Consider the following 12415-nt stretch of genomic DNA (forward strand, 5'->3'; position numbering starts at 1 on the left):
CTATTAGCTCATCATAGATAAAGTCCTCAACAGTTAAAGGACTTTATCCCACATTGGCTCAGCTAATTACATACCTATCATAGATAAATTTTAGGATTAATTTCAGTTTACCCCTCTGAGGTTTGGGGGTGTCATTTTTTCACCCTCTCTACTTTCAATTTTGAATTTTTACCCAAACTTTCCAATTTCTACTATTCCTTCCAAATTGGACGTTAAGTTTGACTTTTGAGGGCTAAAATGGTCATTTCAACATAAATTTTTTAAAAAAAAAACAATTCTGTTTTTTAGTTTTTTTTTTTTTTTGTCTTCAACCTATACACCACAAGTTATAATAGGTTTATAAAAACAAAAAAATACTCTAGGTAGTTGAAAGCTGTTCGCTGGTCTACGATAAAGTGAAAAATTTAGGATATATCCCCAATAAAGTGAAGAAATATCTGTAAAAAATAATTTTACACTTTATCCGTAAATAAATATCTGTAAAAAATGATTTTACATATATATGTCTTCACTTTATTGGGGATATATAGATATTTACAAATAAAGTGTAAAATCATTTTTTACAGATATTTCTTCACTTTATTGGGGATATATCACAAAATTCTTCAATTTATTGGAGATATATCACAAATATCGTAGACCAAAAATGATTTTACACAGATATTTCTTCACTTTATTGGGGATATACATGTATTTATTTACAGATAAAATGTAAAATTATTTTTTACAAATATTTCTTCACTTTATTGGGGATATATCCTAAAATTGTTCACTTTATTGAAGATATATCACAAATATCATAGACCAGCGAGCAGTTTTCAACCATGAACCACCTAGAGTATTTTTTTTGTTTTTATAAACTTATTATAACTTGTGGTGTATAGGTTGAAGACAAAAAAAATAAAAAAAGAAGAAACAGAAAAAAAAATTTAAAAACAGAAAAAGAAAAAGAAACTAAAAAACAGAAGAAAAAAAATTATTAAATTTTTTTTATGCTGAAATGACCATTTTAGCCCTCAAAAGTCAAACTTAACGTCCAATTTGGACGGAATAGTAGAAATTGGACACGACTGCTTGAAATTGGAAAGTTTATGGGGTAAAAATTCAAAATTGAAAGTAGAGGGGGTGAAATGATGACACCCCCAAACCTCAGGGAGGTAAACTGAAATTAATCCTAAATTTTATTAGCTAATCAGTAGACACTAAAGCTGGCTCCACTAATTTGATGGCTTTGTACAGATATTTCAAATGGCTATATTTTAGTTCCCTTCGTAGTCCTGGAATAATTATGAAAAAGCATGTGTTAGGTAAGTAATAGACTTCATGTAATGTTAGGTTTATAACCAATTCTCTTTATTCATTTAACATTAGGGAATTGTTAAATGTGTAAAACAAAGGTTATGAGCCAAAATTTACGAAGAACATAGTCAAGATGCTCATCCCCTATTTGCATATCATATTCATCTAGAGGTGCATCATAGTCATAGTTAGTTGCAATGAAGGGACTGCTTACGAACAGTAAATGGCCTATGAGGCTATGAACAGTAAGCCGATACACTAAAATGTCTTATGAACAGTAAATATAGTATAATTACAGTGTGAGGGATCACTCCAACTTAATAAGCGATGCAACACGTGCCCTAGTTTGCATTTAAACAGGAACTCTCCAATTGCAATCATATCATAGAGACATCGATAGCTGACTGTGTTATATATCTCAGTGCTGAGTACCTATATGCATGGTTTCGTATTCATACGAGAAAGAAAATATGGTTTGATTTCAAATTCATGCAAGCAATCTATTGATTTTTTTTCACGAGTAATCTATTGATTGATGCTGTTTATTTGTGCTGTTATCATTTATCCCCTTGCTCAGTTTTTATGAGATTATTGTATGAAAAATTGGTGTTGACAAAATTTAATATATTATGACCGGAAAATTATACAACATGTTAACATATAACATACATACAATTATCATTTTAAGGTTTAATTATTCTTATGAGAAACTACTACAATTACCACTTTAGTATTTAATTATTTAAATGATAATATATTTTACTCTAACGAGGACCCTATTTATTTTAATGAAATTTCTATTTTCTAGTTATCTAGTTTATTTTAATGAGAATCTTATTTACCGTAATGATACTTTTTTTTCTTCTAGTTATTATATGAGTCTTTTTTTGAAGGGATTATATGAGTCCTTAAATTAGTAAAAATTACATGAAATAAGACATGTATGAGAAATGTTAACTTACCATAACTTTACCCATTTTGACATGTCATGGCATGCTGATAGGAGCATTTTAATGTGGTATTTTAATAGTTAATTCCTCATATTTTACTTAGTTAATTCCTTAACGAATCGATTTTTAACTGAATTTCTATTTTCTTAGGTACATTGGAGTAAATGATGGTGAAATGAGCATTATGTCCACACTTACCTACAAATGGTGGAGATAAAATTGAAGTAAATGAGTAGGAAATCCATCATCATCATCACCCAAAAATATTCCATCTTTTAGGGTGTAATCATCATGTTTTCTCCATCATTTCTCACACTAATCCACCATCATCATCACCCAAAAACATTCCATGTTTTAGGGTGTAATCATCATGTTTTCTCCATCATTACTCACACTAACATACTCCACTTTCATTATTTTTCTTCCACTCATCATTTCACTCTTCTTTTTCTTCCCTATATAAACACCTTCTCCTCTCATTCCTACACACATTCCTTCATCCATTCCATCTCCTTGTCTCACCATTTCCTCTCCATTTTCCTTAGTCACCATTTCCTATATACATTCCTTCATCCATTCCATCTCCTTGTCTCACCATTTCCTCTCCATTTTCCTTAGTCACCATTTCCTATATACATTCCTTCATTCATTTCATCTCCTTGTCTCACCATTTCCTCTCCATTTTCCTTAGTCACACATTCCTTCATCCATTTCATCTCCTTGTCTCACCATTTCCTCTCCATTTTCCTTAGTCACCAATTCCTTCATCCATCTCATCTTCTTTGTCTCTCCATTTCCTTTTCATTTTTCTCTCCATTCTCTAGTTTTAAGTTTCTGCATTTTCAAGCAAGGAGAGGAAGAAGAAGAAGGAGCCGTGAAGATCATATCCTCCATCATCCACCTTGAAGGCTTGCTTCCAAGATTCAAGATCCAACCATCTAGCTCTCCATCTCCATCTCCACTCACGGTGTAATTCGTTCCTTTTCCTTGTAACCTTTTTGGTTTCCTTGTTTGATTTCGTATGAACTTGTTTCTAGTTAACAATAATGTTTAGGGCAAAGTTTAAGCCCAATTTCTATGTTTAAATAAAGTTTTCGAATTCTATAATTGTGATTCTAAGTCGCTTATGTGAGTTTGTTCGATTAAATTTGCTTTACAGAAAACTTTTATATGTTTATCTTATTTGGGTCGACACTTATAGGATTTGCATGTAATTGGTGCTAGGTTTAAGAACATGAAATCGACTTTTCGTTTTGTGTAACTTGAATCAAAAGTAGTAAAGGTTCTGGACAAGAATCGAATTTAATTGAAGAGGATTGCAATTAGGTGGACTTTTCCATAACTAAGTTGTACACTTGAGTTGATAGCCTTTCTCTATGTCTAATGCATTGAACATGTCATGATTGACTAGCTTTCTAGGGCTTGATTGCATGTTTGATAGAATTAATCTAGGTGCTTTCGCTTAGGTTAATTAGCATTGAAAAGTAAAATATGGGAAATCATTTGCTTTCGAATGTTTCACATGATCAACTCCTCTCTCATGACTTGGAAGAACAATTATAGGGTTTGAATTGAATTTGATTACATGGAATTGATTTTGATCTTTGTTCCTTGCGTTCCACCCTTGTATATATGTTTTTATGTTTTCTTTATTTTATTTATTTTAATTTTAATTTTAAGAATCCTAATCCCCCCTTATTTGTGTTTACTTGTATATATTTATTCTTTATTTTATTTTTGTAAATAATACTTTATTATTTTAATTCTTTATTTGTTTATACAATTGTATATATTTATATTCTTTATTTTATTTTTGTAAATAATACTTTTCTTTATTTGTTTCACAATTACAAGTGTACCCTCAATCCCCGGATAGAACGATCCCTATTTGCTTATACTACTAACGATATTTCAGGGTTAAATTATGCGCTTCCCAAAAGCGACATCAATTTTTGGCGCCGTTGCCGGGGATTGAAAAATCACTTGTTAAATTGTGTCATTTATTGTATATATTTGTTGTATATAAATTGTTTGAAACTTAGTTTAAATTAACTAGGATGTTATTTATATTATTGAACACGAATTTTAATTGTAGGTTGTAAATTGAGAGGAATAGGTGAAGTCTCTTTTGTTAATATTGGCCTAAACCCCTTATTGGTACCTAGCTCAGGTCCCTTAAGGTTGAGGGCGGCCTTTATTAACACTTGTTGAACTGTCTTCACACTTATGAACTTTTTCATCTTAGTAAGTATAGCCTATGTGGAATGGTGTCTAGGAAGGGGACAACGTTCATGACGGGTTTTTGAATCCAGAAGTGCTTGCAAATGGGCCTAAACCACAATGTGGGAGTAGCTCATGCCAAAATGGATTTTTCCTCTCGTGTTCGCCCTCCCCCACCTGGCCATTTCAGTAAGGTTGCCCAAACGATTTGAAAGGGAGTTTGTGTCTAGGCGACTATACTTGGGCCGCACGTCCACTTGATTTACCGCTTGGAATTTGATTCGATATCAATAATGTTTATAATAAAAGAAATACTTGTGAATACTCTATACGTGTAAATTATTTTGTTGTTTCACACTTTAAACTTGTAAAAATACTTTTCACGTTTTATACTCACTTGAGTACTTAACTTGTGTCTTATGTACAATATACTTGTTAATTATACTTGTAGTTTGTAATTAATATTTATACTTGTTTTTATTTTGTATTTCTTTGTTAATTATAGTTACTAACTTTATTTAATGTAGGTACCGTCTGGCTGCAAGACGTAAAATACAAGCGTTACTTGGGAGGCAACCCATGCAAATCAGATTTGCTTTCTTTATCCTTATCTTTTATTTTTCGTTTTTGCTTATTTGTTTTAGTTGTTATTTTCGTAAATTTCATCCCTATATGCTTACTTATTTCATTGCATGCTTTTAATTGATTACATTGAAGATAATGCAATATTTAAGTGTGGGGGAAGAGATTTATATTTTTGTCTTTCATTTTGAGTCCAATATATATTTATATTTGTCTTTTATTTTTTGAGTCCTTTATATATATATATAAAAAAAAAAAAAAACTGCATTCATTCAGTCTTATTAAATTCAGCTATTTACAAAAAAAAAAAAACAAAAAATAATAATAATAATAATACTCTAAACTAAGCCATGTCTGCATCTTTGTAGGAGTTGAGGCTGAGCTCAAGGGAAATGCGAGAGTCACCGCCATAGCCGCTACCTCCGTCGGAAGTAATCTTCATGTTGCCAAAGATGTCCTCACCATGCATGGGGAATAGTGGAAGGGTTTCAATCTCCTGGTGATCTCCTCCTCGTTGTTCCATGAAAGATTGTCCTCCTGTTGTGCCAAAGGAGGTAGTACTGGTATTAGTGTTGAAGGGTGAGGAGGAATATAGGTCAACACCATAGCCGACACGTGACCCAAAGTTTAGATCAATGGATCTACCATCATCAGTAGAACTAGTGGATCCAAAATTGAGATCGAGAGATCCACCAACCGGAACGTTCCGAAATTCCTTCAACTTCTGCCTCTCACGAGCCTTGAGGTTCTGGAACCAAAAGAAGACGTTTTTGTCCTCGATCTGCCCATACTGTTTCAGATGGAGGCAGATCTCTTGAATCTGCTCTGGAGTTGGGTACTTAAAACCCTTATCATAGTAAATGCCCTTGAGGATTCTTAGTTGAGGCGGTGTGGGAGCCCACCGGTTATTAGTCCCGGCTGCTTGGTTGTTTCCTCCATCCTCGATTTGTTGCTGGGTCTGTTGCTCCATTAGTTGCAGAGTTCGTGGTTCCATGTTGATGAAGAAAGGATTTGAGTTTCGAAAGAAAGGCTGAAGGGTTGAGAGAGAAAGGCTGGAACTCGGAAGAATTTTCTTTTGGAGTGAATAGTCGCTCCCTCAGAATGCACCTATTTATAGAACGAGTGAGCGGATCTCTACCGTTGGATGGACGATCTCTAAGATTAAATCTACGCGTTGGATTAAAGTCACCCGAAAACACGGAAAAGCTGTTGGTGCGTGGAAGACACGTGGGGGAACCAAGCGAATCTCGAGGAGCTGTGACAGACAAGCTACAGCAGAAAGCAGGTTTAATTGCCGTGAATCAAGGAAAAGAAAGGACGCGTGGGGGAATCAAACGAATCTCGAGGATCCGTGACAGACAAGCTATAGCCGAAAGCATGCCATAAATCCAGGAAAAGAAAGGAATATTTACACGTGGGGGAGTTTCTTGGGCCGTGAACTATCATAACTCTTCTCCTTCCCGGAGAAGCTTTGTTAAAACCGTGTGCCTGTTGAGATTTCTACCCTATTTTGTGCTTTACATATACATCCTTTTTTGTCTCCTCCAGATTTTACTAAGGTTTGTCTAAGCGTGCAGTTTCAAATTCCTTCTACTTCCTTATGGCTCGAACCAAGGTTACCTCTCGCAGGGGCGTCAATCAACGCCGTGTTCTCTCTTTGGAAGAAGAAGGTCGTCAAGCGGCCACTAGAGCTGGACTTACTCGTCCATGGGACCATCGTCCTATCCGTGAGCGTACCCGCAGTCCCCCTCCTCTGCCTCGTCGCTCTCCCAGACTGCATCCCGAAGAGTCTTCTTCCTCACCAGCTGCTCGTGCTCCTCGGCCTATGGCCACCCTGGAAAGCTTGTCGGATTTGATTGATGATTTGCGTTCCTCTCTCCGCGATGGTATTATGGTGACAGATTGGAGAGTCAATTGCATGATCGATTACATCTCTGAGATGAACTGCTCTTTGATCCGCTGTCACACTGCAATAAACAAGCTTGCTCAGGAAGTCAATAACTTGCAGAGTTATCCTCCTGGGTTTCCTCGCAAGGACGCTACTGCATCACAACATGAGGACCCGCCTCTGAAGGCTGAAACCAGCAAGAGGGCTGCCACTCGCCCGCATACCGCTCCTCCAAAGGAGTAAATGGAGGTACAAGTCTAGGCTGAGAGACTTTAAACATTAAGCGCAGCGGCATGGGAGGCAACCCATTTCAACCGTAGCTGTGGAGGAGACATCAAACGCAAATTTGCTTTCTTAAACTCTTCCTTCTATTTTATTTTCATGAATTTTAAGTTGTTTTAGGTTTCGTTGTGTTAACTTTCTCTTCTATGCTTGATTTATGCTTTGCATGATTTATATTTGTTATACATTGAGGACAATGCATGAATTAAGTATGGGGGACGGATTATTGCTTTATTGTGTTTTAGTAGTTAGTATATATAAAAAAAAATAAAAAAAAAAATAGTTGATGTTGGATTGTGTTTTTATTGTGTTTTTAATTGATGTTGTGATACACTAAGGTATATTGGATTAAACATAGTCTTGAAAAAGGGTAGCTGTTTCAGTCCCATTGCACATCGAGACTCCCTGTTCCCGTACCTAAGTGTTGAAATTAAATTAAATTGTAAAAAAAAAAAAAAAAAAAAAAATTGTGCGCTTGCTTTCAGGCGCATCAATTTTTGGCGCCGTTGCCGGGGATTGAAAAATCACTTGTTAAATTGTGTCATTTATTGTATATATTTGTTGTATATAAATTATTTGAAACTTAGTTTAAATTAACTAGGATGTTATTTATATTATTGAACACGAATTTTAATTGTAGGTTGTAAATTGAGAGGAATAGGTGAAGTCTCTTTTGTTAATATTGGCCTAAACCCCTTATTGGTACCTAGCTCAGGTCCCTTAAGGTTGAGGGCGGCCTTTATTAACACTTGTTGAACTGTCTTCACACTTATGAACTTTTTCATCTTAGTAAGTATAGCCTATGTGGAATGGTGTCTAGGAAGGGGACAACGTTCATGACGGGTTTTTGAATCCAGAAGTGCTTGCAAATGGGCCTAAACCACAATGTGGGAGTAGCTCATGCCAAAATGGATTTTTCCTCTCGTGTTCGCCCTCCCCCACCTGGCCATTTCAGTAAGGTTGCCCAAACGATTTGAAAGGGAGTTTGTGTCTAGGCGACTATACTTGGGCCGCACGTCCACTTGATTTACCGCTTGGAATTTGATTCGATATCAATAATGTTTATAATAAAAGAAATACTTGTGAATACTCTATACGTGTAAATTATTTTGTTGTTTCACACTTTAAACTTGTAAAAATACTTTTCACGTTTTATACTCACTTGAGTACTTAACTTGTGTCTTATGTACAATATACTTGTTAATTATACTTGTAGTTTGTAATTAATATTTATACTTGTTTTTATTTTGTATTTCTTTGTTAATTATAGTTACTAACTTTATTTAATGTAGGTACCGTCTGGCTGCAAGACGTAAAATACAAGCGCTGCTTGGGAGGCAACCCAATTCCAACGTAGCTGTGGAGGAGTCGTCAACGCAGATTTGTTTTCTCTTTCCCTTTTACTTCTCCAATTTTCCTTTGTTTTAGTAGTCATTTTCGTAAATTTCATCCCTATATGCTTAAGTGTCTCATTGCATGCTAATAATTGATTACATTGAGGACAATGCAATATTTAAGTGTGGGGGAAGGGATTTACACTTTTATCTTGAGTCATATATATTGAAAAATACAAAAAAAAAATCGAAAAATGTCAAAAATTTTTTTAAAAAATTTCGTTGCTTTTGTTTTTGTTTTTGAGTCTTAGGATGCTCTTAACGTCTAGGATGAACATGTCTTTGAATTCATGGCTGAAGGTTTTCACAATCGAAATAGGACTTAATTGAATTCTGTGGTTAATCGACATTGTGATGCTTGTATGAAGATTTGAGATAGGATTGTAACTTGGTTCATTAAGCATGCTAGGATTAAGTCTAATTCATTTGACCCTAAGTGAGTTGTTGAGCTAAAATACTTTCTTTTCGAGTGCTTATTGATAAATTCATAATTTCATGGCTGTATTTGCAAAACCTCATCTTTCTTTGAAAATCCAATGATCATGTGTCATAGATATTAATGGACTAGAGAATACTAGAACTCGACTTTTGTGACTGTCAAAACTTGTATGCCATAATATGCCCTGATCTTGGATAGGATAGAAGGCATTAGGGTAACCACCATAGCCAAACAAGCTTGTGTCCCCAATAGTGCCCGTCGTGGGACTCTTTAGAATGAACCCCTTTGAGCCTACATTGAAAACCTTTGTTTCATCACCCTCACTACCCTACCATGAGCTTAGTACAGGATATCTCTACCCTTGTGCTAGGGACTTAGTAGAGCATGACATAGTATGTAGGGGTGACGATGAAAGACAAGTGTGGGGTGGGGAAAATCAAAGAAAAAAAAAGAAAAAAAATTTTGCCTTGAAAAAAAAAAAAAAAAGAAAGAAAGAAAGAAAGAAAAGCGGCAAAAGAGAAGAAAAAAATTGAAAAGAAAACTCTTGGGAAAATGTTGAAGTGTGGTTTTGGACTTGCAAATTTGTAGAAGGCTCAAAGTTGAAAATTATGCCTTTGTCCATTCCCATGTTGGTTAGAGTGAAGGTTTGGCCCAAAACAATGATATTTGGTCTACAAAAATAATGACATAAGGTGGTCCTTATATGCTCTGCTAGGTCCTTAGGATTTTTTTTGTATCCTTAATCTTCATTTCGAAAACCCTAGCTTAGCCCCATTACAACCTGTTTTAAGTGCTAACTTGATCCTTGAGATGGGCAATCTTTGGTTAGTGGAGTCAGTTACGCAGTCGAGCTTATGGTTTAGGTCCATTTGTGCACTTAGTCATTTCATGAGGTCTTTAAAAATTCTTCACAAAATGTGTTTATTGATGAAATATGCAAGCTGTTTGTTGCCTTACAATTTGTTCTCTTGCATATACTTGAGTGTGAAGCTTTTAAGCATAGCCATTTCTGAGAGAAAAATCGAGAGTATGCCCTGTGAGTTTGGATTGGACTTGTTCAAAACATGCTATCATTCACTGTATAACTTAAGTTCTCCATATCTTGCTTAGTCATATGAATGTCACAGGTTTATTAACCATGGAATTATCTTTGTGATTTTGATTAAGTGTTTAACGTGAAAGCCATGAGTTTGGAGTCTCTGAGACAACAGTTATGGGCAGTAGAGTCATTTACTTACTTTTTGTTGAGTCTTTATTTTGTTTTGTGTTTTGATTTTGCTAAGGGACTAGCAAAAGCTAAGTGTGGGGGAATTTGATAGGAGCATTTTAATGTGGTATTTTAATAGTTAATTCCTCATATTTTACTTAGTTAATTCCTTAACGAATCGATTTTTAACTGAATTTCTATTTTCTTAGGTACATTGGAGTAAATGATGGTGAAATGAGCATTATGTCCACACTTACCTACAAATGGTGGAGATAAAATTGAAGTAAATGAGTAGGAAATCCATCATCATCATCACCCAAAAATATTCCATCTTTTAGGGTGTAATCATCATGTTTTCTCCATCATTTCTCACACTAATCCACCATCATCATCACCCAAAAACATTCCATGTTTTAGGGTGTAATCATCATGTTTTCTCCATCATTACTCACACTAACATACTCCACTTTCATTATTTTTCTTCCACTCATCATTTCACTCTTCTTTTTCTTCCCTATATAAACACCTTCTCCTCTCATTCCTACACACATTCCTTCATCCATTCCATCTCCTTGTCTCACCATTTCCTCTCCATTTTCCTTAGTCACCATTTCCTATATACATTCCTTCATCCATTCCATCTCCTTGTCTCACCATTTCCTCTCCATTTTCCTTAGTCACCATTTCCTATATACATTCCTTCATTCATTTCATCTCCTTGTCTCACCATTTCCTCTCCATTTTCCTTAGTCACACATTCCTTCATCCATTTCATCTCCTTGTCTCACCATTTCCTCTCCATTTTCCTTAGTCACCAATTCCTTCATCCATCTCATCTTCTTTGTCTCTCCATTTCCTTTTCATTTTTCTCTCCATTCTCTAGTTTTAAGTTTCTGCATTTTCAAGCAAGGAGAGGAAGAAGAAGAAGGAGCCGTGAAGATCATATCCTCCATCATCCACCTTGAAGGCTTGCTTCCAAGATTCAAGATCCAACCATCTAGCTCTCCATCTCCATCTCCACTCACGGTGTAATTCGTTCCTTTTCCTTGTAACCTTTTTGGTTTCCTTGTTTGATTTCGTATGAACTTGTTTCTAGTTAACAATAATGTTTAGGGCAAAGTTTAAGCCCAATTTCTATGTTTAAATAAAGTTTTCGAATTCTATAATTGTGATTCTAAGTCGCTTATGTGAGTTTGTTCGATTAAATTTGCTTTACAGAAAACTTTTATATGTTTATCTTATTTGGGTCGACACTTATAGGATTTGCATGTAATTGGTGCTAGGTTTAAGAACATGAAATCGACTTTTCGTTTTGTGTAACTTGAATCAAAAGTAGTAAAGGTTCTGGACAAGAATCGAATTTAATTGAAGAGGATTGCAATTAGGTGGACTTTTCCATAACTAAGTTGTACACTTGAGTTGATAGCCTTTCTCTATGTCTAATGCATTGAACATGTCATGATTGACTAGCTTTCTAGGGCTTGATTGCATGTTTGATAGAATTAATCTAGGTGCTTTCGCTTAGGTTAATTAGCATTGAAAAGTAAAATATGGGAAATCATTTGCTTTCGAATGTTTCACATGATCAACTCCTCTCTCATGACTTGGAAGAACAATTATAGGGTTTGAATTGAATTTGATTACATGGAATTGATTTTGATCTTTGTTCCTTGCGTTCCACCCTTGTATATATGTTTTTATGTTTTCTTTATTTTATTTATTTTAATTTTAATTTTAAGAATCCTAATCCCCCCCTTATTTGTGTTTACTTGTATATATTTATTCTTTATTTTATTTTTGTAAATAATACTTTATTATTTTAATTCTTTATTTGTTTATACAATTGTATATATTTATATTCTTTATTTTATTTTTGTAAATAATACTTTTCTTTATTTGTTTCACAATTACAAGTGTACCCTCAATCCCCGGATAGAATGATCCCTATTTGCTTATACTACTAACGATATTTCAGGGTTAAATTATGCGCTTCCCAAAAGCGACATCACATGCCATAAGTGATAAATTATATTAAAATTACTGAAGGACTTGGTTTATAAACCAAAAAAGCGGCGCTCTCTCCTAGGGTTTCACCGAACACAGAGAGGAACCTGTCTAGTTGTCGGTGGTTCTTCTAGCCCAGGCTCAGTGGTG

Source organism: Rosa chinensis, chromosome 7 (genome assembly GCF_002994745.2).
Source record: "Rosa chinensis cultivar Old Blush chromosome 7, RchiOBHm-V2, whole genome shotgun sequence".
Taxonomy (NCBI): domain Eukaryota; kingdom Viridiplantae; phylum Streptophyta; class Magnoliopsida; order Rosales; family Rosaceae; genus Rosa; species Rosa chinensis.